Source organism: Chamaea fasciata, unplaced genomic scaffold (assembly GCF_029207755.1).
Source record: "Chamaea fasciata isolate MVZ Bird 193981 ecotype frontalis unplaced genomic scaffold, bChaFas1.0.hap1 SCAF_1, whole genome shotgun sequence".
Lineage (NCBI taxonomy): Eukaryota > Metazoa > Chordata > Aves > Passeriformes > Sylviidae > Chamaea > Chamaea fasciata.
The window spans coordinates 76,546,467-76,572,175 of NW_027094086.1; the positions used below are offsets into that span (position 1 = coordinate 76,546,467).

Below are 25,709 nucleotides of genomic sequence, written 5' to 3' on the forward strand. Positions count from 1 at the left end.
AAAGAAAACAAACAAACAGAAGATCAGGATTAGCTTGTTCAAGCAAGAGCAAAGGCTGGCCATAACCTTTCTTTAAAGGAGAGGTGGAGCTAAGTTGTTTTCAGTTGTTTCAGTCATATATATACATATATAAAATACAATTCCAGATGCCGCTAGACAATAAACCTGCTGGTTAATATGAATAAATTGAAAAAATATTCATGAAATCAATTATTATATTATTAAATAATTAATCTAACTTATAAATTTTCTGACCCAAAGTAACATTGCCAAAATAACAGTGTTTTCTCATGTGACTTTAAATAGCTACTTAATAGGAAAACTAATGAATTGGAACTCTTACCCCAAAGAATAAGACACAAGGTGTTTTCTAACAAAAGGTAATTTCTTAATTAATATATCATATATCTCTTAAAATGACCCAAAAGCTAGATTTTCCTATTTGAAAAATGTCAAGAAAAAGATTTTTTTTGTTTTTGATACATGTCAATCATATAGATTTTTGTTTATGTTTGACCTAATTAATAATTGTAAAGCAAAAGATAAGATTTTTATTGTTGGTACTGTGTTAGAGAGAGAAACCAAAACTGAATGATCCTAAAGTTCTATTATTTTTATCTATCATCATTAGAATTTTTTCCACATTTAGTTACTTATACGTGTAGAAGCAAAGATCAAAATAAAAGTAGGGACAGAAAACTCTGTGGGCACAACTTCAACTAGGAGACATTTTTCACCTATGATAATACCCATAAATTAAATCCTGCTAATTTCTTTGATCACAGAGTGATGGAAAAATCATGAAATTTAGTAAAGAGAAGTTTCAAGTGCAGTGGTAGGGAACCAGTACATGCTGTGGACCAACTGGCTAGGAAGGAGCTTTTCAGAAAAGAAACTGGTGTGGTCCTCAAGTTGAACACGAGCTAGCAATGTGTCCTTGCAGCAAACAAGGCCAACATCTTCCCAGGCTGCATCAGGAAATGCATTGCCAGAAGGTCGAGGGAGGGGATCCCTTCCCTCTGTTCATCTAATGTGGAGTGCTGGGTCCAGTTATGAGCACACCAGTGCATAAAAGACTTTAATAGATTGGAGTGAGTTTCATAAAAATAAATAAAGATATATGTAAAATGCCTGGAGTGAGTTTCATATAAATAAATAAAGATATATGTAAAATGCCCAATTTTTTAACATTATATTTTTAAAGAGCTAAAATTTTTGCTTAACTTCTGTTGGACTCAGAAAGTGAGCTCTTGCTACAACCAGTAAGTAAATATACCATAGCACCATCAGATGTTGCTTTTGGGTAAATTTTGATCATATAATAATTACTAATGCAAAGAATCTTAAGAAGTAGAGCCTTACTCTTCAAGAGAATTTTATGCAAGACACAATTCTCAAGCTATTTTGATTCCCACAGTTTCAGATGGTGTAAAAAGTGTATTCCAGAGCATTATTTTTCTTGTATTTTAAAATTACTTTTTTTAATTTATTCAATAAAACCATTTAGCCATTACTACATATGAAATGGTATACAAAGCTTATACCATTTTTTTCTATTTTGTTCTGAAAGCAAATCAAACAAAAATAAGGAGATCTATGCACAAAGAGTATTTTTTTTAAGTATCCATGAAGTTTTAGAATTATTTTAACACAGTTTTGCACTGTAAGCTACTTTTCATCAGAAGTGTAGATTTGGACAAATTGGCTAAAAATAGTGTACCAGTCTGGTTTAGTTTATCAGTGCTTTTTTCCTTAAAATGATATCGTTTGAAACAGATCCTTTTTTCAGAAATTGAAACACGATATATTGAAAATAACTACAACTTGTAAACACTATAAATTTAGAAAAGAAAATTTACAGAGTCATTTAGATAAAAGGAACTCCTATAATTTAAATACACATTTTCATCAAAATAAATATGGACCACAAAACCTGGTACTACTGTTCTGCAAATTCATTTTACTTATAAATAGGAACATGAGAATGTACTAGAATTGAGTACTGCTTTGTCAACTGCTTTGACTTTTTGAATGAATTGTTTTAGTTTTTAACATTGAAACCAAATGTCTCATGCTTATGCATATGCACATAAGAAGTATGGGATATTTCAAAAGAACCTTCCAACTTGTAACTGACCAAATGTAACATAGAACATGTCTTCTACACTATCCTCCCTAGTATTAGCTATTTGCATTTTTAAATTAATTTAAACTAACAGAATTTCCCCTGTTTTATGCTTATTTTCCATTTTGTTTGCTTCAAGGGGTATGATACTGAATCAAGGCTTGCAGACAGTTAATAAGGATTTGTGGATGACTAATCATGACTAATCATTTCATCTCTCTCACTTGCAGCAGATTCCTCTTCTCTGAAAATGGAGACAACGAAATTAGGCAGGTTCTTAATTTCAAAACCTTGTATGCAAAGTTTAGAATAAGAAACTAGTTTTAAAGTTTTGATAGGCTAAATGCAGAAGGTGAGAGAAGATTTAGTTTCCTCTTCTTCCTGGGTTTCATATACATTTATATATCCTCAAATCATATCATCAGTCTGAGATGTATGATTACTGTGAGGACCCTAATGCTTTGTCCTTGTCACTAGCAGCTCCACCAACTGTCCTGGCAGTGGAGCACTAAAATCATGCATAATCTCAAGTTTCACTAGTGATCCCAAATGTGCAAGGAGAACTTAGTCGTCTTTTTCACTAAGATAATATAAAATGCTCCAGCAGTTTGCTTTAAAGTAGGGATTGCCCTTGATATCTTCTGTATGCTTGGCAGGGGTTCCTGTACATCCCACAGGAAGACAGGAAGTTAATCTTAAGAAAGATGTTTTCCTGACTGAAACAGTTACCAAAAAGACCTGAAAAAGAAACCTGTCACAGGTTCTTTAAATTTAAATACAGTCCTAATTTTGTCTCATATTTTTTTAGGCAGCACTGTGACCCTGTTAACCAAGTACTTCAGCTACGCCTTCAGTATTTATCCATCTTTAGTAGGAAAGGAAAAGGGGAAAACGAAAAACTCTAGATGTAGATGTCATTACAGGTACACCCCATACTGTTTCTGGTATTAAGTAAAGAATTTTTACAGAAGTTTGACTGCTATGTCAAAAATAAAATACAACATATGGAAGGGTAAATCTATTTGAATGGAGCTGAGAAGAACACACAGCTTTGGACCTCTGCCCTCACAAACAGTCATACCTATTTCCATTTAAAAATCATGAGAAGTGGGGGTTTTTCCCCACATGGAAGGCTTTCCCAAAACACATATTTTCTTCTAACTTCTTTTCTAAGTTTATTCACCTCTAAAGCATACCAGTTTTGCTAGGTTTTTTAATTTTTTTTTTTTGTGTGTATGTGTGACAATTTTGAAAGATTTGGAAAGTACATTTTCCAATTTGAATTTATCTTTCCTGACCATGTATGATGACAAACCTACTTACCTTACAATTAAGATTTTAATACCACCTTTTTAATTGCAATATTTTTATTTTTATGTGGAATACATTACATTTGTGATTGATCTTTAATTGACTAATAAGGTCAATTATCAGTCAATCACAGCATTTTTCTCCAGTGACATTTCCAAATTAATGAGACCAGAATTACTGTAGAATCATTGAATCTCTTAATGTGAATTGGACCAAAAAGGATCAAGTGTTACCCCCTGCTACCAACAGGACTAACTAAAACTAAACAATATGTCTTACAAGTATTTTTACTATATAATGCTATTAAATTTGATTATGCTTTGCTTGCTCCTGCCCATAACCACATAAGCTTCTTTCTCTGTACTGACAGTTCTTCAAAACCTTTTGCAATTAAGAAATTTCTTCATGATGGTCCTTCATTTATCCTCGAAGTATCATCAGATAAAACTGAGAAAAACAACCACTGAGATGAAAGATTGATATATCTACTATTATGGATAACTCCTTTTCTTTCCTTTTCCCCAACACCTCTGGACTTGAGAAAGCCCTGAAAATAACTACTTTTCGCAAGTTTTACTTCCCTCTCAGGCTCTCTGAATTCATTCCTGTTACAGAATTTGTTACAGAATTGCAGTCAATCCCTTATTTTTTAACCAAATTTTCTTAAAGATACTTCAATGTTCTGCAGCATCTGACAATGTGTTATGTTGTTTTTTTTAGCATTCTATGAAGAACCATTTAACTTACATAAAAGAAAAGCTACAACAGAAGGATCTACTGTAACTGAGAATGTAAAAATCAAGACTTTTTAGTTCAAGTGGAGACAAATAATAAGAAAGTATCTGCCACAGGTGCATAGCTATGCATTTACTGAAGTATTTTACTGTGTACTTACCCATTAGTCTGGTACACTTCAAAAATTTTTCTTCTTACTTACACAAAATAAGAACTCATTTAGATTCAGTAACTACTGCAGAATTTTAGTCATCTTTATTTTACAGCCTACTCTTGAATAATGTCTGAAATGCCCAGGATAAAAAGGCTCTATTTTAATATTTTGAGCTCAGGGGTTTCCTATCGAGTGGGGAAAACAAAAAGAAAACAGTCACGCAAGTCCACTTTAATGGCAAACTATTTTGTCATGGGGAAGTAAGGGGTTTCTGGTTTTTTGATTGGAAAATTTTGATTCTGTTGTTGGAACATGAGCCTGGTCACTAGAGATTTGATAAAGGGTCAGTAGGTCACATTTGATCCCCCATATTCTAGTTTCTAATATATCTGTCTTGCCATGATCATAGACAATTATGACTCAAATGTAATTTTAAATATCTATTTAGTAGCTAACTAAATGTGGGAGTTTACAATTTTCTGAGGGATTTGAAATGTTGCAGATGGTAATTTTATTAATAATATTCTTTCTTTTGGAATAAAAGCACTATTTTTATCACTGATTTTTCTAGGGTATGAATTTAGCCTATTTTATTGTAGCTTAATATTCTGAACATATTGTATATATTAAAACACATTTAAAATTCTAATATTATCCTACCTTGAAAGGGAAACACATTTTTTTCAATTTTAAAACAGATATTGAAAAAGTCAGCCCATGCCTTTTTTTTCCACAAAATTTCAAAATAAAGTTAAAATTCAGAACACTCAATAGATGTTGGCTTGAACTTGTGATTTAGTTCAAAATACAACCGTAAACAGAAATCTGCAATATAAAGCAGATATCTAAAGGTTTTACTCCACATTCTGAATTCTTCTATAACAAACTTGGTTTTTAATCTAGCCCTTTGACTCATATCTGCTTTATATAACTAACATTTTGTTCCTTTACAGGGACATACCTACACACTTCAGCGATGAAAGTCACAGCACTACAGAAATGACTTTTAGTGGTCAATCTTCTTCTCTGTTCATGACTATACTACTGAAAGACAGTAGACAGTATATCCTCCCTTCAAAGAAGTTAGCATTGATATGAAATACATGAATTTAACATTTAAGGACAACTGCTAAAAAAAAAAAGTACTGAAAAAAGAGAATATTTTTAAAGGTAAATAGTAAACATTTTAAAGAAATAAGCTACAATAGCATTCATTTGGTATTAAAATAAGGGGTGGATTGACTGGACTGATTGTACTACAGTGAATGCCCCAAGATAAAAAAAAAAAATCTTTTAAAAATAACTATTAGTAAAAATAGCGTTTTCCAAAATCTCTATGAGTAACAGACAGAAATTACAAAATAAAAAAAGCAATTTTGTTGATGCCTCCTAAATAAAGGAATCAGAAGAAATCTTCACTAACTGAGTGGAAAATACACCAATTTATGTGTCAATTCCATGGATAATAAATATAATCACAGCACCTCCCAGTTGTCATAATGGGACAATCAAATTAATTAAATTAAACATTTGCTGCCATGACTCCTCCTGAAAGAAGACAATAAACTATAATGTGCAATATGCAAGAGCTGTAATCGAAGGGATATCTATTATAGAATAGTCATTAAAAATTTTGCCAATGGCTGTCTTTTGTTTACTTTGAATCCACAAAGAAAGAAGTTGAATAGAACTGGTCCTACACTGATACCTGTAGAACCCTGGAGGAATCTCTCCCTTTCATGATAATTCTGCCTTGATTATAACTTTTTTCCTACTTCCCAGGCAGCCAGATCATAGCCATTTAATATGTCGTTTGTTGCTACTACTAATTGCTATTTATTTAACTAGAACTGCATGTGGCATGGCAATTATGTTTTTCGATATAACCTGCCATTTCATAAAACAAAGAAATCAGATTTTTTTAGCATGACCTGTTTTTCAGAAAAAACACATGGAAAGGCATTATTGCTATTCCCATTGCTTAATTCACTAAATTCTTTCTAGCTTCTCCATTTTTCTTGTTTTACTCTTTGCCTAAATTTGCCAGCCTCATACTGAAAATAGTTTTTTCTTGACCTTTCAGAAAACTTTCAGCACACATTTAAATGCTGCAAACTTGCTTATCTATTTTACTCAGGGAGAATCTACTACCTTTTCTTGATTTGTGACTGGACAGTAATTACAGTTCCCCCATTAATCTAATTCTCTTCCTGAAAGAGTCAATAATTCAGGGCTCAGAAAAGTGGAAATTCTGCGTTTTTATTTTCATGTGCAGATTCCGAAAGGACTTCAAAAAAGCATTAATTCCTCAGAAACTATTTATCAATATGTTAAGTCCTGAAAATGTGCAAGTAGTTTCTTTTGAAGTACAAATTTCACATAAGTTCCTATGATTTTTCGACATAAAAATATAGTTAAGCATTCTTTCAAGCAAATATCCTACCTGAGTGGTTTTGACCAAGCAAATCTCCTACCTGAGTGGTTTTGACCTCATCTAAAATTGTTTTTCTATTTTTGAACCCATCTTTCCACACAAAATTGTTGGAGATGTGGTATAAAGAAGTAGAAGAAAGCCTTAAAGACAGACTTAGAATAAAAACATTCTTGTATCTTGGCAACCTGCCAATATATATTTATTTTTTTTTTTTTCATAATTGTGCAAGATTAAATAATTCAATTTTGACAGAAGACATCTTGGTACTTTTGCACCAATTCATGAGTTCTTTGGAACTGGAACCTGAATTATTGGCATTTCTATAGTTCTGAAGAAACATGTGGCTAGGAACCAAAAGGGATAAATGGACAGATCCTCCACTTTGATCAATATGGTGCTCAGTCTCTGATGTGTTCCTGTTAATGCAGCAGGCATGTGTCTCAGATAAAGCCTGCAGAAGTATGATGCTACTGCTCTGTTGAAAATGTTTTTTACAAGAATTCAATTAAAAATGTGCTTAAAAGCAAAGAAGAATCTGTACCCCAAGGGAGGGGAAAAGAATAATTGTTTGCTCAAAGATGGTAATGAGTGATGGCTGGTTGTATAATGGAATGAAATGTTAGGCCAAGATAGCTGTGGAACCTACCTAGATACAGATATACATGACTAACATATATCTTAATGCCATTTAGATATTGAGGCATTCTCCACAACAGTTTGCTTGTCAGATATGCAAGCACAAGAACCAAACAAACGAGATCACTGTGGAGGCAAGGGCAAAGAATGCTGGAAGAGATTAAATTACTCATTAAGTGCAATTTCTTCAGATATAAACTTCTCTATATTAAAGGTGTATTAAATCCTTTGTCAGGGGGAAAAACCTAATGACACGTGACGAACAAAACAATTAAGTAAAAAGGGGATGCATTCGGTAACCTCTGAACAGAGCAGATGGGAATTAAGTACATGAGTCCTCTCAAAGGAAATCACATTTGACAAGAAAGAGTGTAAAACAACATGAAAATGAATGACTTATATTCACAAGCTTGGTAATCCTGCTTTCTTAAAATAGAATTGGCTGCTAGTTTTGAACATTTCTTCTTGTAATGTCACATAGATTCTGGCCTACACAAACATATATTTAATCAATAGCTTAATGAAAATGACAAAGGAAGATGCAGATGAAGGTTAAAGCTGATAATATTCCAGTAATAATCCAAAGCTCCTTATTGCTTTCTTCACAACGAAAGAAAATAAAGATGGAGCCACAGACTTTATTTCATAGTTGCCATCTACTATTAGTAAATTAATTTGCTTTTATTCAAATTTTTTTTTTGTCTTTAATAAGTCATAATAATATAACTAAATAATTGGAGATAATTAACATAGTTGCCCATTATTTTGAATAATAGTTTGGCTTCTTTTCAAAGTAGATCACCTTGATAAGAGGCCAAGAAGAGAGACAATGACTACAGGCATAAATCCTCCTTTTCTCCATAGGTTCAAAGTGGTGTCCAGCTAATAAAAAACCACCTGAATTTAACATAGTCTTGAAAATATTCCACATCTGGACCAAATTTCATCTGTTGAATAATTTAATTACAACTTCCTGACAAGGTCAAGACATATAATCCAGATTATCTGTTAGTAAGAAAAAATCCAGCTTAGCCAACACACCAAGCATTTACACATTGGTTGTGCTCTTTTCTCCCTGTGATACTCACCCCTTACACAGCCACGAGCATTCCACTAAACTGCAGTGCTTTGTTGACCCTTGCATAACGTGTTAAGGATGTTAGAGAAGTATGGTATAACATAACATTTTTATAAGCCACTTAGGGGGCAACCTTACTGAACACTTCAATATGCTTATCTGCAAAGTGTGAATTAAATACATTGAGACTAGTGTCAATATGCAAATGTGAATCATTTTTTTCCATCTATCTCAGGTACCTGGATTACCAGGAAAACAATTTTGTTAATGTCCTATGACAGTGACCATGCAAGATAATATCTTTTTAAAGAAAAACTAATAAATTCAATAACCTGCAGAATACCATCAATGAAAACAAACAAACCAACCAAAAACAAAACAAAACAAACAAACAAAACAAAACAAAAAACCAAAACAACAACAACAACAATTCTTAGTTATGGGAAGTGCTTTAGTTCTAGATTTAGTGCATCAGAGTGTAAATATATATATATATGTATCTATGGTACAACAACTACCTTAAAATATGAGTAATTGGTTTCCTTAGAAGTCCTAGAAAGAAAAATTCTAGAAAAAAATATTGGCATAATGTTCTCTTGAAAAGTAAAATTAACGATCAAAAAATTTATAAATTCTTTGAAACTTCTGTACTTTTATAAAAATCCAAATTTATTCATACAATAAAAAATATTAGTTCAAACTTTGCATAAAAGAAAAATATCTAAGAACTGTACTCTGGATAAACAGAAGGCTTACTAAGGAATCATGGCAGATAACAAATAGATATTTTTGAATGCTGATAAGGTGTCTGTGGTAGCTTTAGGTAAACCACGATTTTCAGAATTTTCTTATGGATGCAAAAATGATGGTGATGCATAAATAAAATTTAAAGGAATCTTATCATGAAGAACCTGAAGCATGTTCACAAATGTTATTTTCTTTCTTAGATCCAACATCCACAAAATCTTTGCCGTTTAGGTGACATAATAGGTAGCTATTGGCTTCTGTTGAAATTCAATCAGGAATTATTGACCTGAAAGTCAGATGGACCTAGTTAGAGAAAAGATAAATCTCTACCTGGAAGTATAATAAATCTTACACTTGGCTGAAAACAGCAGTCTTGTTGTTCATTTGTTACAGTACATTGCTATCAAGAAAATGATTACTGTATTACTGAATTACTGGTGTAAGTTGTTGAAAAGACACACTCTTACACTACAATAAATTAAAAAGTTGACATTAAGGTCACACAAACCAAAAACTGACACGACAATTTTATACAGCTGTTTCTCTTTCTAATTTGAGTGAATACATTTTTCAACAAAGTGCTCAACTTCTGCTGTACATACTAACATTGAACACATCTTGACTTGAAACAAGCATCGTCTGCATTTGAAATTTTTCTGAATTTAGAGAAATTAAAAATTTTAAAATTCTAGCTCTGACTCTGAAAAACTCTAACTGGAGCAAGACTTACTTAGGAATAACTGCATACATTTTCTTACTTGTCCTGGAAAAGTAATGTCTTTGTCACCCAAAGTGAAGGAAGTTATGCAACTTCATAAATCAAATCACAAGTACCATAATTTCAAGCACCATATATTACAAACTTCTATGCTGAGTTCTGTTAAAAAAAAAAAAAAAGGAAAGGGGGAAAAAATTTCTTCTTTCCTTTTCTTTTTCCTACTTACCATTCTCTTTTAAAATTACTCAAAACTGCAGCAGTCTTTGTTTTGTACCTTCAGGTTTTTAATTTTCCCTATGAGAAAAGAACAAAACCTACCAACTTAAGACTCAACTTACTTTCTCAGTCATCAATAAGCTTAATAAACAGAGTGTAAGAAAACAGATCAATAGCAGTGTCAGAGAGGTTTTTTTTCCTTTGCTGGGGTTCTATCTTGTGCAAATTCTTGCCTTCTGAGGACCTGGAATGACTTAAAAGAGTGGGCCTCAATATCCTCAGTGTGTCCTTTCTAAAGAACATAAAATTTTCTAAAATTATTTTCAATTTATTCATTTAATAAAAAAAATTCCTGATAGGACAACATAGATAATAGGCCTACCTTGATATACAGTTTGGTACAAAAGTTCAATGATTCCTCTAAGTGCATGTTCTAAATAGTGACATGAAGATTCATTGAAACTTTTTCAGATGTCCTTGTAAACCAATCATTAGGAAATAAACTTTCAATAACAAACAGCAAAGCTGTCTTTCTTAACATGGCTGACCTTAAATTATACTTTTACTGCAATTTTTAAATATAAATGAAAAATTAGAAAAAAATTTGATTCCTTACTCTACTAACACATAGGAGGAGCAAGATTGTTTTTTAAAGTTCATAAGGAGGAAGGCTGATTATTTAAGATCCAACCTTTCACTTTGTTTAATTACCTATTGTCAGGCTAAATTATTATTCTTGGCCTAATTGTTCTTGAACACCACACCACAGGCTGTATAAAAATACCCCATTTCTAATTAAAATGACAAAATAAGGACAAGGGATTCAGAGCAGTATACAAGTTTTCATTCTGAATTCTTTTCAGCATTCTTCTTTAATTGAATGAAGTGCAGAAACTTTTTTACCTAGTGTTTTCTTTATATATGTCTGTATAAGAAGTCCATACTCTAAATTTAATCTACTGTAACAAGCATTTCCCTGAATGTGTTGCTTCATTTTCTGAACCTCTAGAACGACCTGAAGTAATATGAAACAGCATACCTAAAGTAATTTACATGTATCTACATATCTGATATGTAATTAGAAGAAATTATCTCATGTACTACGAAAAAACATAAAAATCCATGGTATCAGGATGAATGGAGAGTCCCAAAATAGAGTGGACAGGAGTTTTTCTTGTGCAGATATTGAAACTATTATGACCTGCCATGTTTGGAACTGTCAAATACTTTTCTTGTCCGTCCTCCTTACGACCTTCTTAAGGTACATACCAGATGAGGGTGAGCAGGGCTTCATATGGTCAATCTTGATGCAGTATAAATCCAGATACTTCATATCAGCCTAATGAAGTTATGCTGATTGACACCAGTAAAGAATCTTATCTGTTATTTTTAGGCAAAAAAGCTTCTTAGTACGATTAGGACTAAGTTGTCAATCCAGTAATCTAGTTGATGAGTTTTTCGTTCTACAGGTGTTAATGGTGATGGAAGCTTATAGGAGCAATGTTGCTGTTATAGCTCCTGAGAATCTGGAAAATAATTACGTTTTGTTTATACCACAATGTTAATAAAATCATAGGTGAAGAACAAAATATATATTTGAATCAATGTTTTGAGGTCAAGAACAGGATACAATGACAGCACAGCTATTTGGGCCATTTGCTTCCTCATAGGAACAGACAGTTAAATTAAAATCTTTCTACCAGTACTTCCCATCTTAAATTTTAGACTCTCCAGAGTCTTTTACCATTTTGTCTTACTGGAGAAAGTTCAGCATGCAAGTGAAGCCCATCATCTGGTATAGGGTCACAGTGATGCTCCAACATACAGCATGTAATAATTACAGAAAGAAACTTTGTGAGTTGTATACTTCTACCAATGAAACTCTCATGGAGAAATTTAGAACTGCATCTTATAAGACAAGATTTAAATAAACAGAGTGAGTGTGAAATAAAATTCTGACTTTCTAAAACTCAGTTTTTGTAAATTTAATCAAATATTGAAAATTAAATAGATCTAATTCAAGAGACAGCTACAAAGAACTATGTATTTCCTGGATCTAGGACAGTCATTTGAAAAAATTAGTTGTAGTAACTCTCAGGAAACTGAAAATTAAAAAGAAGCATGAGTATTTTATCTCAGGTTTGCACTAATGCTATGGATATTTTCCTGCTGTATTTAGGTAGCTCTGCGTTTTCTGTAAGAAAACTTCTAATATCTAATTTTCCATGAAGTGAAAATGGTGCACAGTAGCCACTTTAGCATGAGTAGATGTTGCCCATTTGTGTCATCAATAATTTCTTAATTTTGATTAGAAAATCTTACACTTGTAAATTTTTATTCAGTGACAAACATTCTCCTGTGTATGGGAAAACCTACAATTTGACCTGAGACAATATACTGTCCTAGTAAAATCTTTTAAATACTTCCAAAGATGTAACAAGAAAGTTGCATTCTGATTTTCAGGAGACAAAAAAAGTCCTTAAAACCTTAAAATTAAATTTTAACATGCACCAAACTTTTACATGGTGATCCATAGCAGTAATACAGTATCACTCAGGGGTTTTGTGAAATGTGTTACAGAAGTCACTTACAGAAAGAATGAAGCACAGACTTTTAGTACCCTTTTTTAAAGAATTCATTTGTCAAAGGAAAATGACACATTTATCCTCAGGATTTTTAGATAATTTACTGTCCTATACATGCATAGTTTAGAAAAGACATTACTATATTGCTCTGCTTGTAACAAAATCTGTTTTTTAAGAACAAGATATTTGGGGTTTCTAAAAGCTGTCTCAGAACATTAAATCTTCTATTTTTGTTCTAATTTTGAAAACAAGTTAAAGCCCGAGCAAGATAATTTTCTTTACACAATAGCAAGATAAATAGGTGCAATTTTCAACTGTAAATGCCTTAAAATGGTCATTCAAAAACATGGCCTGCAATTAAGTGTGCCCACTTGTCTCTGAGAAATCAGCCCTAAGCCTGGACAAAAAAAAATCAATTCATTTTCTTCACTCTTAGTTTCTTGTATCAATTAAACTGATTTGCAGAAGAATAAAAAGGATTCAGTCTTTCTGTGTAAAGCAGGGGACAGTGATTAGATTAGGGAGAAAGAGGGGTTTGATCATTTATTATCTCCTGGATAATACTTCTGCTTACTAACTACTGAAAATTTATGACTGCCTAAGTGATATTGACTAAATGGCAGAACATTTAAGACAAAAGTTCCAACAGTCCAATGTTGGTCTATTATTTGTCAGTCAGTTCATCTTCCCTATCAGTGCCAGGTGAGAATCAAAACCAGGAGTTCCCATGTCCCAGGAAATGAATGCATGTCCACAACAAACCCAGTGCTTCACAGAGCAGTAAATGAACTGACTATTTGGGCAACACACTTCTTACCCAGAGCTCCTTCCAAGTTTTATGTGCAATACATATCATGATGCATAGCAAATATTTAGGGATGATTAGAAAGCAGCACAGCCCAGCTGGCTCCACAGCAGCCCCTTTGACCCATAGCAATAGTCCCATCGTATTTTCGAGTTTTAGCAAGGTGCTGCACAGTGTATGAATTATGACTGCTGCATAATGTATGAATATAATTCAAACATAGATTACCATTCCATTTTGATTTCAGGAAAAATGCTGTACTTTAGTGTCCACAGACAAACAATGTCTTCTCTTGCACTGTCTATGGTTGCAGCTCCGTACATTTTACAAGTTCTCACTATTTATTTGAACTTTACAAATCCAGCACATAGAGAACCTTTTTTGAAGTCATCCCAATTCCACATAAGTGTTTTTAGATACATTTTTGAAAGCTATTTCTAGCAAAAGACTGAAGACATGTCTGTGTATGACAGTCCTGCATAAACACCATGAATCTGTCAAAATGGATTTTTTAAATTTTTCTTTTTAAGACTATTGTTATTATAAAGGCATATAAAAACACTGACTTGTCACACCAGGGATTTATGAATTAAATTCATATTCCATAATGGCACAAACAACATCTTGATAGTTATATGTCTGTTTACTGAATTTAGTGAACACAATATTCAAAGGGACATATTGGGCCAAGAATGAGAAAATATATGAAGAACTTAACCTTTTCTTATACTTCAGAAAGTGATTAGGGTTGTTGTGTTTTTTTTATTTTTTTTGTTTTGTTTTGTTTTGTTTTGTTTTTTTTTTTAATGCCAGCCTTGCAATTATGAAGTCTGAAAGCTAAAAAATGCTGTTTTGTATTTGTGCCTCATTATTAAGGCTACACTTTCTTTAGAGGAAATATGGTCTCTTTTTAGTGGTGCAAAATGGAAAACAAATATATCAATATATTATACAGATATTTTAACAATCAATAAAAACAAAATGATAATGTCTGAAGTGTATAAAAGTGCTTATAAAAATGCCTATGAATTTCTACCAACATACAGTGTCCTTCAGCTTTACACTGAACAATTCTTGAGTGTCACTTGAAATGAGCTTGTTCAGAAACACACCACATTTCAAGAAATTCTCTGAAATATTCTAAACACTTTAGTATAGATTTTTTTCACATAAAAACTTATATTAAGGTTATTTAAACACTGCACTACATCATCAACTGTGAGTATTGTTAAAAGGAAAACTTTTTCTTCTTGTTTGTTTTTTTTCTGTAGCTACCTTTCTTAGTTTGCAGCATGGTGATGTTCCCACTTCTCTGTTTATGGACAATAAAATGAGTTTAACACAACAAGCTTTTATGATCAAAAAGAATATTGGCTATAGCATAGAAATGCAAGAGTTATTAATAACTTATCCAACAAGGACTCAAATAAAAAAGGAAGAGGGAAAGAAAATAAAAGAAGGATATTTTATGCTTTCATGCTGTATATGCACGTGTGTACCTATGTAATGTTCAGTTATTTTCTCCATCCTTTTGAACTGGGGAAACAAAGGTTATGAAAATGATACATTGATCATTTGACAATCTAGCCTCTAATGTTCAAATTTACATAAATTAGAATCTTACACTGTAAACAATGGTGTAAAACTATACTAAATCTTAGATTAAAAAAAAAAAAAAAGGAGAACCAATTTCTAAACAGTGTTTCTATTCATCCTGTTTTTTTTTCAAGGAACATTCTGTATAATCTGTTCAAAACTTTGTTCCGACAGGCTTTAAGAATTCTGTGCATTTTCCCCATACAAGCAAACAGAGCTAGCTGATGCTCCCAGTGAAATATATCCCAGATTAGATTTGCTATTGAGGTACTAAACAGATGCTAAGTAGCTACACAGTCAGTGTCATGCATCCAGGGAGTAAAGAGATCTTCCACTGTAAATTGAGTCTTTAGATTCTCCATGGTTTGACGCATCCTAAAAGCAAGGAACTTACTGACAATGCTCAGAGCAGCTGCAGTTTGTACATGTAGGTGTCTAACACAAATGAATATATCCTTCTGAGAGTACCAGACAGAAAAAGAAGACTCCTTCCTCCACTGAGTGAGATCTGTGTTTAATGTCTCCTAGTATATCTGTGCTTTGTTCTTTAAGTACTTTTCCCAGAAATTCATTCAGCCTATTCATTCAGTGATAGCTCAGGAACAAGTATTTTCTTTCCAGGCTAGGCTAATTCTTGCATTTTGAGAGAATGCTCATTAGCCTTCTCAATAGCTCTAGGTTGATTTTTGTCTGATTTAGTATAGACTTAAAAAAAAAAAAATAGAAAAGCTTGAATTTCACGTTTTTAATGAAACAGTTACATTTTCCCCGAAAAGAAACCTCAAAAAACATTAGTTTCACTTTTCCTCTGGGATGAGAAATAAGCATTACACTGTGAAAATCACACTGGAAGCAATGAAATTATTAGTCTCTAACATCCCCTCTCCAACATACTTACCAGCCTGAATTATTCTTTAATTTCTACATGAATACAATCTACAAGGATATCAGTTTAAAGCACTAAATCTTCTGTAAATGCATCTGCCTGAGTATAAAGTAAAAGAATCACAGAGAAACAGGACTTCCACTCCTAAGGATGAATCAACTGTGTTTGAATCATTATTGACACATATTGATCTAACATGTTTTAAAGACATCTTTTATAAAAATTGGCATTTCTTAACAGGCAATGCATGTTTTAAAAATCTCATTATAATTTTTCCTAATGACTAGCCTTAACCTGTCTAGTTACAGTAAAAGTTCATTGTTTCTTATTGTATTTTCCTTGAAACTGAAATTCAGTGAGATACAGAAGGTTTAAAATACACATCAATGACTATAAATATATTTTGTGGGGATGTTTGTTTACTTATTTATTTTAATTTATTTCAATGAAAATAAATATTTCATTATTTAAAAAGAGATTCAGAAAGACCATTATAAGCAAAGCCTAAGTTTAAGATAAATAACTTGCTAAAAAAATATCTATATAAGCATACTATCATTGGCTAGTATTACCCTCTTTTTAAAAAGTTATTTAATGACAGGAAAAGCTACTTCTAGATCTTATTTTACAGTGCACTATCTATAACTATATTTCACCCCATTCATGGCTGCGTTAACTGACAAGAGTTTACTGCACCATACACTACAGTGTTACGTACAGCTTTTGAGTAACACTGAAATAATTTTCCAGACCATTAGGTGCATTCCCCACTTAAAAGACTGAAATGCTTACAGTAATGCAGAAATAATTCAAACAAATACACACAGCTGCAAACCCATCAAATGGCAAAACACTGGAAGGAAAATGGGTTTTCAGTCATCACTTATAATCCTCTACTTCAATGCAAAGTTTGTGTTTAGTATATGCATTTCCTGATCAGCTGGCATGGTATTTCCTGACAACAATAGAGTATTTGCAAAGCCTAAAGAATAGAATTTTGAAGGGAAGTGGAGTCATCACATTTTTCAAGTCTAAATGTTTTCTCTGGTTTGTGGTAAATTGTCTGAATTGCTTTGGATTTGCTTTAAGTCAGTGAAGAACTGATGAGGCTTCTCGAGAAAAACATGAGCTGGGCCCTTCAGTGACCTCACACTAGGCTCGGACCAGGACTAATGTTGGAAGGATGTCTGGGGATGAAGAGGAGGCCTCAAAGCCTCTCAGTGGGGCACAGAAAAGCACCCACGTCTGTACCAGCCGTCAGCCTCGCTCCCCTTCACTGAGAACAGGACTTGTAAATCTGGTCCTTCAAGGGGGTAGCAAAGCTCACAAAGACTGGAGAAAATCAGGCAGCCTTTACTGATGCCTCAGCAGGGAGAGGAGAACCAGTGTGTTTGTTTTACCTGTGTATGAACTATAAATTCTGACTGAACGTAAATAAGCAAGTAACCAAGACCCTTATTAAGCCCTATTTATGTATTAATTTCCACACCCCTAAGAATGCAAATGAAGAGAAAAGAGAACATTTCTTACATGTATAAGTCACAGTCACCAAAACCCCACCTATAGCATGTGATTGTTCCATCCATTTGGGAAGTGCCAAAAATGATAATATAAAAGAAGGAGTTTGGGGTAAAAAGAGAGAGAAGGGGAAAACTAGTATCTCTGCTGCCTCAGTATGAATTTATGGACTCCATCTCTCTCCCTCTCCTAAAGGGTCAGCTTTAGGTGAACTTTGTCCCTCCAACTGCATTGGAACACACACAGGAATACTTGTTACATATATACATATGTTACATATATACATATGTACACACACACACACACACAAACACACACACGTGTGTGTGTGTGTGCATGTGTGTATACACGCACGTGTATAGTGCTAATAGATCTGTTACTATATTTTGTCTCAAAACATATAACACTGTAGTCAGTGCATTTATCACCAGCAATCCTCAACCTGCCATTCTGTTACTTCAATAAACTGCAGGATTTGTGAGCCTGGATTCTCTAAGTTCTTATTGAACTTGGACAGACCTATGGCATCAGATTGGCAAACTGCACTTTTTGTTAATCAGTGATTGCACAAGTTTTTATTGTATGCAACCACAACTATAGTGACAAAACTATGGTATTTATGAATGTGTGGTTGTGAAAATTCTGACTGAACTCCAGGAGACTTACTAGATTGCTAGATTGGCCATAATCAGAAACTAAGCCCAGCTTCATACAGCACCTCTGATTACCGAGAGCCAGCTGAAATTCTATTTTCTGATACATTTCTATACCCTTAATGAAAGAGGTATAAACCATATGGCTATTTTATGTGAATAAATGAGTAAGACAGTCAGCTGGAACTGACAATCATTTGTTTCATGCACAATTACGGCTTTGTGCCATTATCTCCATTAATCTCTGCTGTGATTTAAAACACGAAAAGGAAGTGAAACATCTTGACATATACACTTATGAAGAAACAAAGCAGCAGCACTAAACTTCGTGTATGTCCAAAATGATGAGTAGTAAGAAATCCCCAAAGGCATAACTTCTCTGAAATTTTCTCAGAAAGAACACCTGCTAAAGCTGTTTTACACTAGGGGATTTACAGATTTCTCCAAATTTCTGAAGACTTAATAGTTCATGTGCAAAACATCCTAATTATTATTTTGCAAGAGATATCACAGCAGTTGAACCACTGAAAATGTTAGGCAGAAACCTTAATTTAGGACTTCCAAAACAATTCCTTAAAAGTTAAAGAAGAAGAAAAAAAAGAGGTTTTAATGACTGTAGCCTTTACTCCCTTGTTTCATACTATGGTTTCTGCTGCCTGGGGGAAAAGGATCTGAGGGTACTGGTTGACAACAGCTGAACATGAGCCAGAGAGTACCCAGATGTCCAAGAAAGCCAAGGGCATCCTGGCCTGTGTCAGCAATAGTGTGGCCAGGAGGACCAGGACAGTGATTGTGCCCCTGTACTTGGCACTGGTGAGTCCACACATCAAATCCTGTCTTCATCCTGTGCCCCTCACAGCAAGAAGGACACTGAGGTGTTGGAGTGTGTCCAGAGAAGGGCAGCGGAGCTGGTGAAGGGTCTGGAGAGTGAGTCATATGAGTAGCAGTTGAGGCATCTGGGGTTGTTCATCATGGAGAAAAGGAGTCCCAGGGAAGACTTTATCTCTTATGTACAACAATCTGAAAACAGGTTCTTCCTTAAACCATAATTGCAAAATACAAATGGACGTACCTTCTATTCAATTTAATTATTTTCTGCTTAGTAGGGGAAAAAAATTTGCTTCCAGATTTGGAGGACTTTCAGTCTTCCTCCCTTGTAAAACCTTTATATTAGTTCTCAGCTATGCAAGTCTGTTTGCATTAAGTCATTAGCTAGATATGTCAGAAGTTGTGAAAACATCAGTTATCCATACTTCAGTTACTGACAACTAATCCTTTGTGGACATTGAAGGAACATAGGAAAAAAATATCTGCCTAAAACTCTTGATGTCCTGTCTGACATGTATTAGGTATATTTTAAAAATGCTTTTCAATACCTGTCAAAGTTTGAAACGGAAAAATTTTTCCCCATTCACAGTCAGGATGAAAATAAAACAGCTTGATGATTCTTTATGAAAAGAAATAAAAGACTAAAAATGACTAATATTGAAGATGTTAATTTAAGTCCTTTTTATTTTTTTTAATTGGATTCCTATTTATGAACATAAAAATAAAATATTACAAAGGCCTTAAAAAAACCCCAAATAAAAACAGCTTCTTCACAGAAATAGTGATTGGACATTGGAGCAGGCTGCCCAGGGGGGTGATGGAGTCCCTGGAGGTGTTTAAGAAAAGACTAGACATGGCACTTAGTGTTATGGTCAAGGAAGTGTTGGGTCATTGGTTGGACTCAATATTCTCAAAGGTTTTTTCAAACCTTGTTGATTCTGTGATTCTGTAACTGTATGAAATGTTTTGATTTCAGTCATCCAGGCTTTTCAAAAACAATACATATCTTCTAACATAAGCATTGTCAACTGTGATGGAAAATTTTATATGATCAAATGCTTGAAAGGGACTTTTTTCTTTCACAAAATTCTTAATTTATGTCTTGATGAATTTGTGGGGAAAAGAAATGTGTGTATAACTAAAATGCTTGACTACCGCAATATCCTGCCAGAGGTGACTGTTGGAAGCTGTACAGTGTTTTATATCTAGTACAGAACTTAGCATGCTGCCTTGAAAAACTATTCAATCATCATGCCTGTCTTTCAGGCTGACTGCCTAGAATGTGGTAGAATAACTTTATATTGTTCAAGTTATTTTTTGTTAAAAGCCTTTGATAGCATAGCCCCTAGCAATCTGTCATACTTCCTTCTTGAGTTGTGTCCTGAGAAGGAACTATGCTTATGTAAACTTGCTCAGTACAGATCGCAGCTAAATCTCCAACTGTATAACAACAGGTGATTTTATCTGTGATGACACTTTTACTTAGATTTGTCACAACTATCAGTTCTGCTTACCCTTCCCCATCCTATAATAATTTTTGTTATCAACCACAGTATTTTTTAATAAGCCATCCCTGACACTGAAGTGTCCTGATTGCCAGTTCTGCTTAGCTTTTAAATGGTTTGTTAAAACAGTAGAATCATCGAAACATTTGGATTGGAAGGGACATTTAAAAATCATGTAGTCCAACTTCTCTGGAGTGAGCAGGGGATTTCAACATTGATCACTCTGTTCAGAGCCCTGTCCAAACTGGCCATGAATGTTTCCAGAGGCAGAGCATTCACCACCTCTCTAGGCTACAATTTCCAGCGTTCCCCCACCCTAATCGTGCAAAATTTCTTCCTTATATTCAGCCCATATCTACCCTCTTTCAGTTTAAAATCATTTCCACTTGTTATATTTCAAAAGTCTCTGAGAAGAAGTTTCTCTCCCACTTTCTTATCAGCCTTGTTTATGTGCTGTAAGGTTGCCTTAGAGTCTTCTCTTTTCCAGGATAAACAGTCCTATCTCAGCCTTTCCTCATAGAAGAGTTTCTCCAGACCTCTGATCATCTTGATGATCCTTCTTAGGAGTCATCCCAACAGTCCCACATCCTTCCTGTGTTGGGGATGCCAGAGCTGGATGCAGTACAGCAGCTGAAGTCTCACCAGAGCAGAGCAGAGGAGCACACTGTCACCTCCTCTCACCTGCTGGACAGGGATGGTTGACTTTTTGGGCTGCAAGGGCACGCTGCCAGCTCATGTCCAGATTTTCATCTACTAGCAGCCCTGGTTAGGGATAGGTTGTCAGTACAAAATATTTTTCTTACTAGAGGTGAGACATAATACAAGCTGCACTGGAAGATGCAGTATTGGAGAAATAGAGATTTATAACCAGAACTTAGCTTTGCTGCTAGATCCTGTTACTGTCTCTGATAACAAATGCACTTCAAAGCCAGAAGTCCAAGACACAGTTAAAACCAAGCTGGCACAATACCCTCCAAAGTGACTTTATCAGGAATAAATTCAGCATAAGTGCACAGATGTACAGCTATATAAGTCTGGAAAAAATGAAACAAAATGAAAATTCAATGTCTGCATAAGCTTACTGATTACTGCAGAACTGGACATGAAGTGCTTTACAAATGCAAAAGAAAAGACTCTCTGATCAACCAAAACACAGTCTGTGGAAATTAAACCAGGTACAGGTTTCAAGTGGGAGGGAAAAGTCTTTCAAAGCCATGTTATCTTGTTTATTCCACTATATAAGTCTAATTTCAGCAACATTTGGCTTTATTTTAACTTTCTTTGGTAATATATGTAGTCAAAACCATCAAGATTTTTTTTTCTTTTTTCTGTTATTAGCAATGCTGCCATGTCATTTATTAGAATCTGGAGGAATGCTAGCAAGGAAATGAATGTGTTGTTCTCCACCCCTGTCCTTCCCCCCTTTCCCATCTATGAGAACTGCATCTACAGAATGTGTTTTCTTTTACATTCATTATAAGAGCAGGGATGAAGAAACTATAGATATTGGGTAACTGTCGAAGCACACAGCAAGAGAAGAGGATCTTTTAAACCAGGAGCATCAGGTCACAGAACTCTGTTCTGTGCAGTGTAGCTATCATATGTTTGTCAGAGAAAAGGAGAAGTGAAAAGGGATTGATGAGGGACTGATGAATTTACTCATTCTCCACCAGACCACAAGGTGCTGGAACTGAGTTTTTGAAGGAGAAAAATTTGGTGTTTGTTCACAGAATACTTAGCATCTTAAGCAGGTATTGGATCTTATATGAGCATCATTTGGATAACATGCCATATCAGCTACTGGTTGCTAAACAATGCTGACAGCAACTTTGCTTAGAAAAGAGATGACTTTCATTTTCTAACACTTTAGTGACAGTTTCCAATTAACCCTTAGCACCGAAGAACATTTTTATTTACTCTTTTTCCTTCTTTCTCATCTATCCTCTGCTTTTCCTCCTAAGCCACTAATGCTTTTACTCTAATTCCAGTAAGTTAACCAAAGGCAGACACTGGCAAATACATTCATCATACTAATTATGTGTTGCATACTATGTTTCTCCCATCAAGTGCCTCCACGTATTTGACAAAAACCTTTCAAATCAAAAAGAAGAAAAATGAAAACAAGTCTCAAAGCCAAGCTGTGTGATTGAGAAAATCACTTAACCTAGTGTCACTGAATTACAAAATCAATTAATGTCTTCTATCATCTTCAGAAAGTGCTATCTAACAGGCAGTCTGAAACAAATTATACTATATTTCAATGGAAGTAATTTCTTCCATTTAGGATTAGAATGTAGGTAAATTGACCCTTTCTCTACATGTCCACAGCATAAGGAAACAGGCCAGTTTTCTTCTGCAAGCCTTTCAAAAAGGTTTTGAATGGCATGCTAGGACAAACCAAGGTGTAATTGAAATTCTGGTTCAGGAACCCACAAAGGAATATTTAACCAAGGTGTAATTTCTATGTAAAGTAAGTTTCCCTAGGTGCATTATTGTTACATATAATTTAACCAGTAAAATTGACCTTGCATCTAAATGAATTTAAAGAAAAATCAACCCACACAGTGTCTTTTCAAGTAAACAGCTATGTGATTACCATACTCGGTATCTCTGTTTTTTTTTTCTGCTTTGGCTTTGCAGATGTGAGCAATCATATTAGTATCAAGTAGATGTCTGATTCCTTTTTCACACCACTTTGCCAAAATTTGCCTGACAGGGCATCTATGCTTCACAGTGCAAACCACATTTTATGGATTATCCCTTGTTCCTTTCCTCTGTTAGTTCAGAAATATAGTTGTTTTTAGAGTAAGCAGAAGCAGATTGGTATTATGCTTTGAAGAAAACTGTCCAAAAGCTAGGAAAAGAACTTTACTGGGCTGTCAGTGGAGGTTTGTGTTAGATGCTTAGCTCCAAATTTTGAACGTGATTGTACTTCTATTAAACTTTCAATGTTGTTGGCAGGTTTTTTGTTTCTCGCTTGTTTCTGAAGGAAACTGAAGCTGATAATTTTAACTGTAACTCCTCACAACAAAGGTACAGACCATCTAAAAAAATACATGCTTTTATTTACAATTTTAGTTTGCTGGATTATCTAAGATAGCATTTGTTAACTTGAATGAAGTTAAAAACTGGTAATTTTCAGTAGATCTTGACTGAAAGCTACATGAACCAAATGTGTTCTTGCTGATGCATATAAAATGCTGCAAAGCCATTTGACACATACTTTCCTTAGGTGTTAACTTATCTAACACACTGATTGCTAATTTACACTGTGATGGCAAATATTCTGATGTGCAAAAGAGAAAATATTGGAGCACTGACTTTGCACTCCTTTCTTCCAAACAGGGCCTACACCTTTACTTCTTGCCAGAATCCATTTTCTTGTAGTCACTTCTATACAACTACACTTATGAGATTGCTATTGACAGGTTTCATGAATTATATTCTTCAGTCTTCACTAGCTCTTAAATAAAGAGAAAAAAGTATACTACTGCTCCATAACTTATCTTTGTAGGCAGGGCAAGGAATAGAATATGGATTCATTTCTTCTCCTGGGTCCCTAAGTGCCACACTTGGGGATGGCTTTAATATATGATCCACTCACATCGTATATGTTTAAATTCATTGTTAAATAAGGAAGTAAACCAGTCCACCTTTGATTAGTTTTGAAGGGAAAGCTATCTCACTTGGATTATCTAAAATTTTAACAGTAAAATTATTTCTAGTATAATAAATATGCTGAATATCCTGATATAGCTCAAAAATAAATCCAAATAGGTACAAGATTAGCAGCCAGAAAAACACAGAAAAGGCAGCAGATTTCAGAAACCTTTGCATAATAATTTTGAATATGTTATTTGTGCATTTGGTGTAGTTTCCCCTTGTGAAGACAGTACATTACTATTCCAGGAATGGAATATCAGCAGAGCCAAAACAACTTAAAAATTCTGACCACATTAGATAGTCTTGAAAATGTCACAGGGGAGAAGAAAGACGACCATATTCAAAGGAAATGTAAAAGTGCAATTTTTGGCTTACTTCAAAAATAAGCAACGGTTTATGGAGCTCTGTAATTCCTCCTTTATTCTTCTTTTTTCTATCCCAGAGGCCCCATATTACTGTGACCACCGTCCAAGATAAAAGAGTTTTGACACAACTTCAGGTGTCTGCCAGAAAAGGATGGTTCTGAATGACACAGAGTATTCCCAAACTCCAAGGATAGATTTGATTTTTCTGCAGTAGTGAATATTTATATGTTCAAAGGGGATTTGCTGCAGTGGAACAAGGAGGGAACTACTGCCATTAATTTTTTGGGGTAAGGTTTTTTTATATTCTGTCAAAAATGATGCTCACTAATCTGAATGAATAGAAAAACAAGTAATGCCTTTCAATTTATACACAAACTCTGTTCATTCACTTTAATCCCAAGTCACTCCTGCATGAAAATCCTGTAATTTTATTCCATCCTATTTCAAGCCATTGCATCTATTCTTTACATACATATATATTTAGACACAAGTCTCAATGTACTTCTTTTCCTTCCTTTTTATACTTTTAAGTACCCTCTATAAACCTTTACATAAGTATGGAAGTGTGAAATGGTAACTGTGAAAAACTATATTAGGATTAAAACACTTAAATCTTTGTATTTTCTATGTGAACATCTGCAGGTATGCGAAAATAACGGGTATGAAAAGTCTGTGATTGATTGCTTAACTGTGATTGCTTAACTATGAAGGGGATGCCACCCACATCAACAGTTGCCACTAAATTTATTCTTAGTACACATAGCTTGCAAGTCACATTCATGTTGGGCTGTTTCCTGTGTAGACAAACACTGTGCTGTGCTGCTCTTGTTTACTGAGACCTAATGCCCCAAAATTTGTTTGTTGTTCATTGTTTGATTTTTGTTATTGTTGTTTCCATTAATTTATTTCTTTTCCTTTAATTTTCTAAGCTATGATAAGATATTAAGTTACACAGTGGGAATCTTTATCTCAAGAAAACACTTTTCCTAGACAGATGAGGCTCCATCTTTCTGAGAACTGGCTACTTGCCTCATTCATGGCCAGGAATGAATTCTTTACACACAGGGATGTACACTAGAAAAATCAGACAATAAATCTAAATGCTCTCTCTGGATGTAAAGGAGAAATAACCCAGTATTAAAACACTGGGG

The 25,709-nt window shown here is 34.1% G+C and overlaps 1 protein-coding gene across 2 annotated transcripts in view; it reads right to left on the bottom strand.

Moving 5' to 3' along the window:
* CDH18 (cadherin 18) overlaps window positions 1-25,709 on the bottom strand; it is a 159,842-nt gene that overhangs the window by 61,101 nt on the left and 73,032 nt on the right. The window lies entirely within an intron of this gene.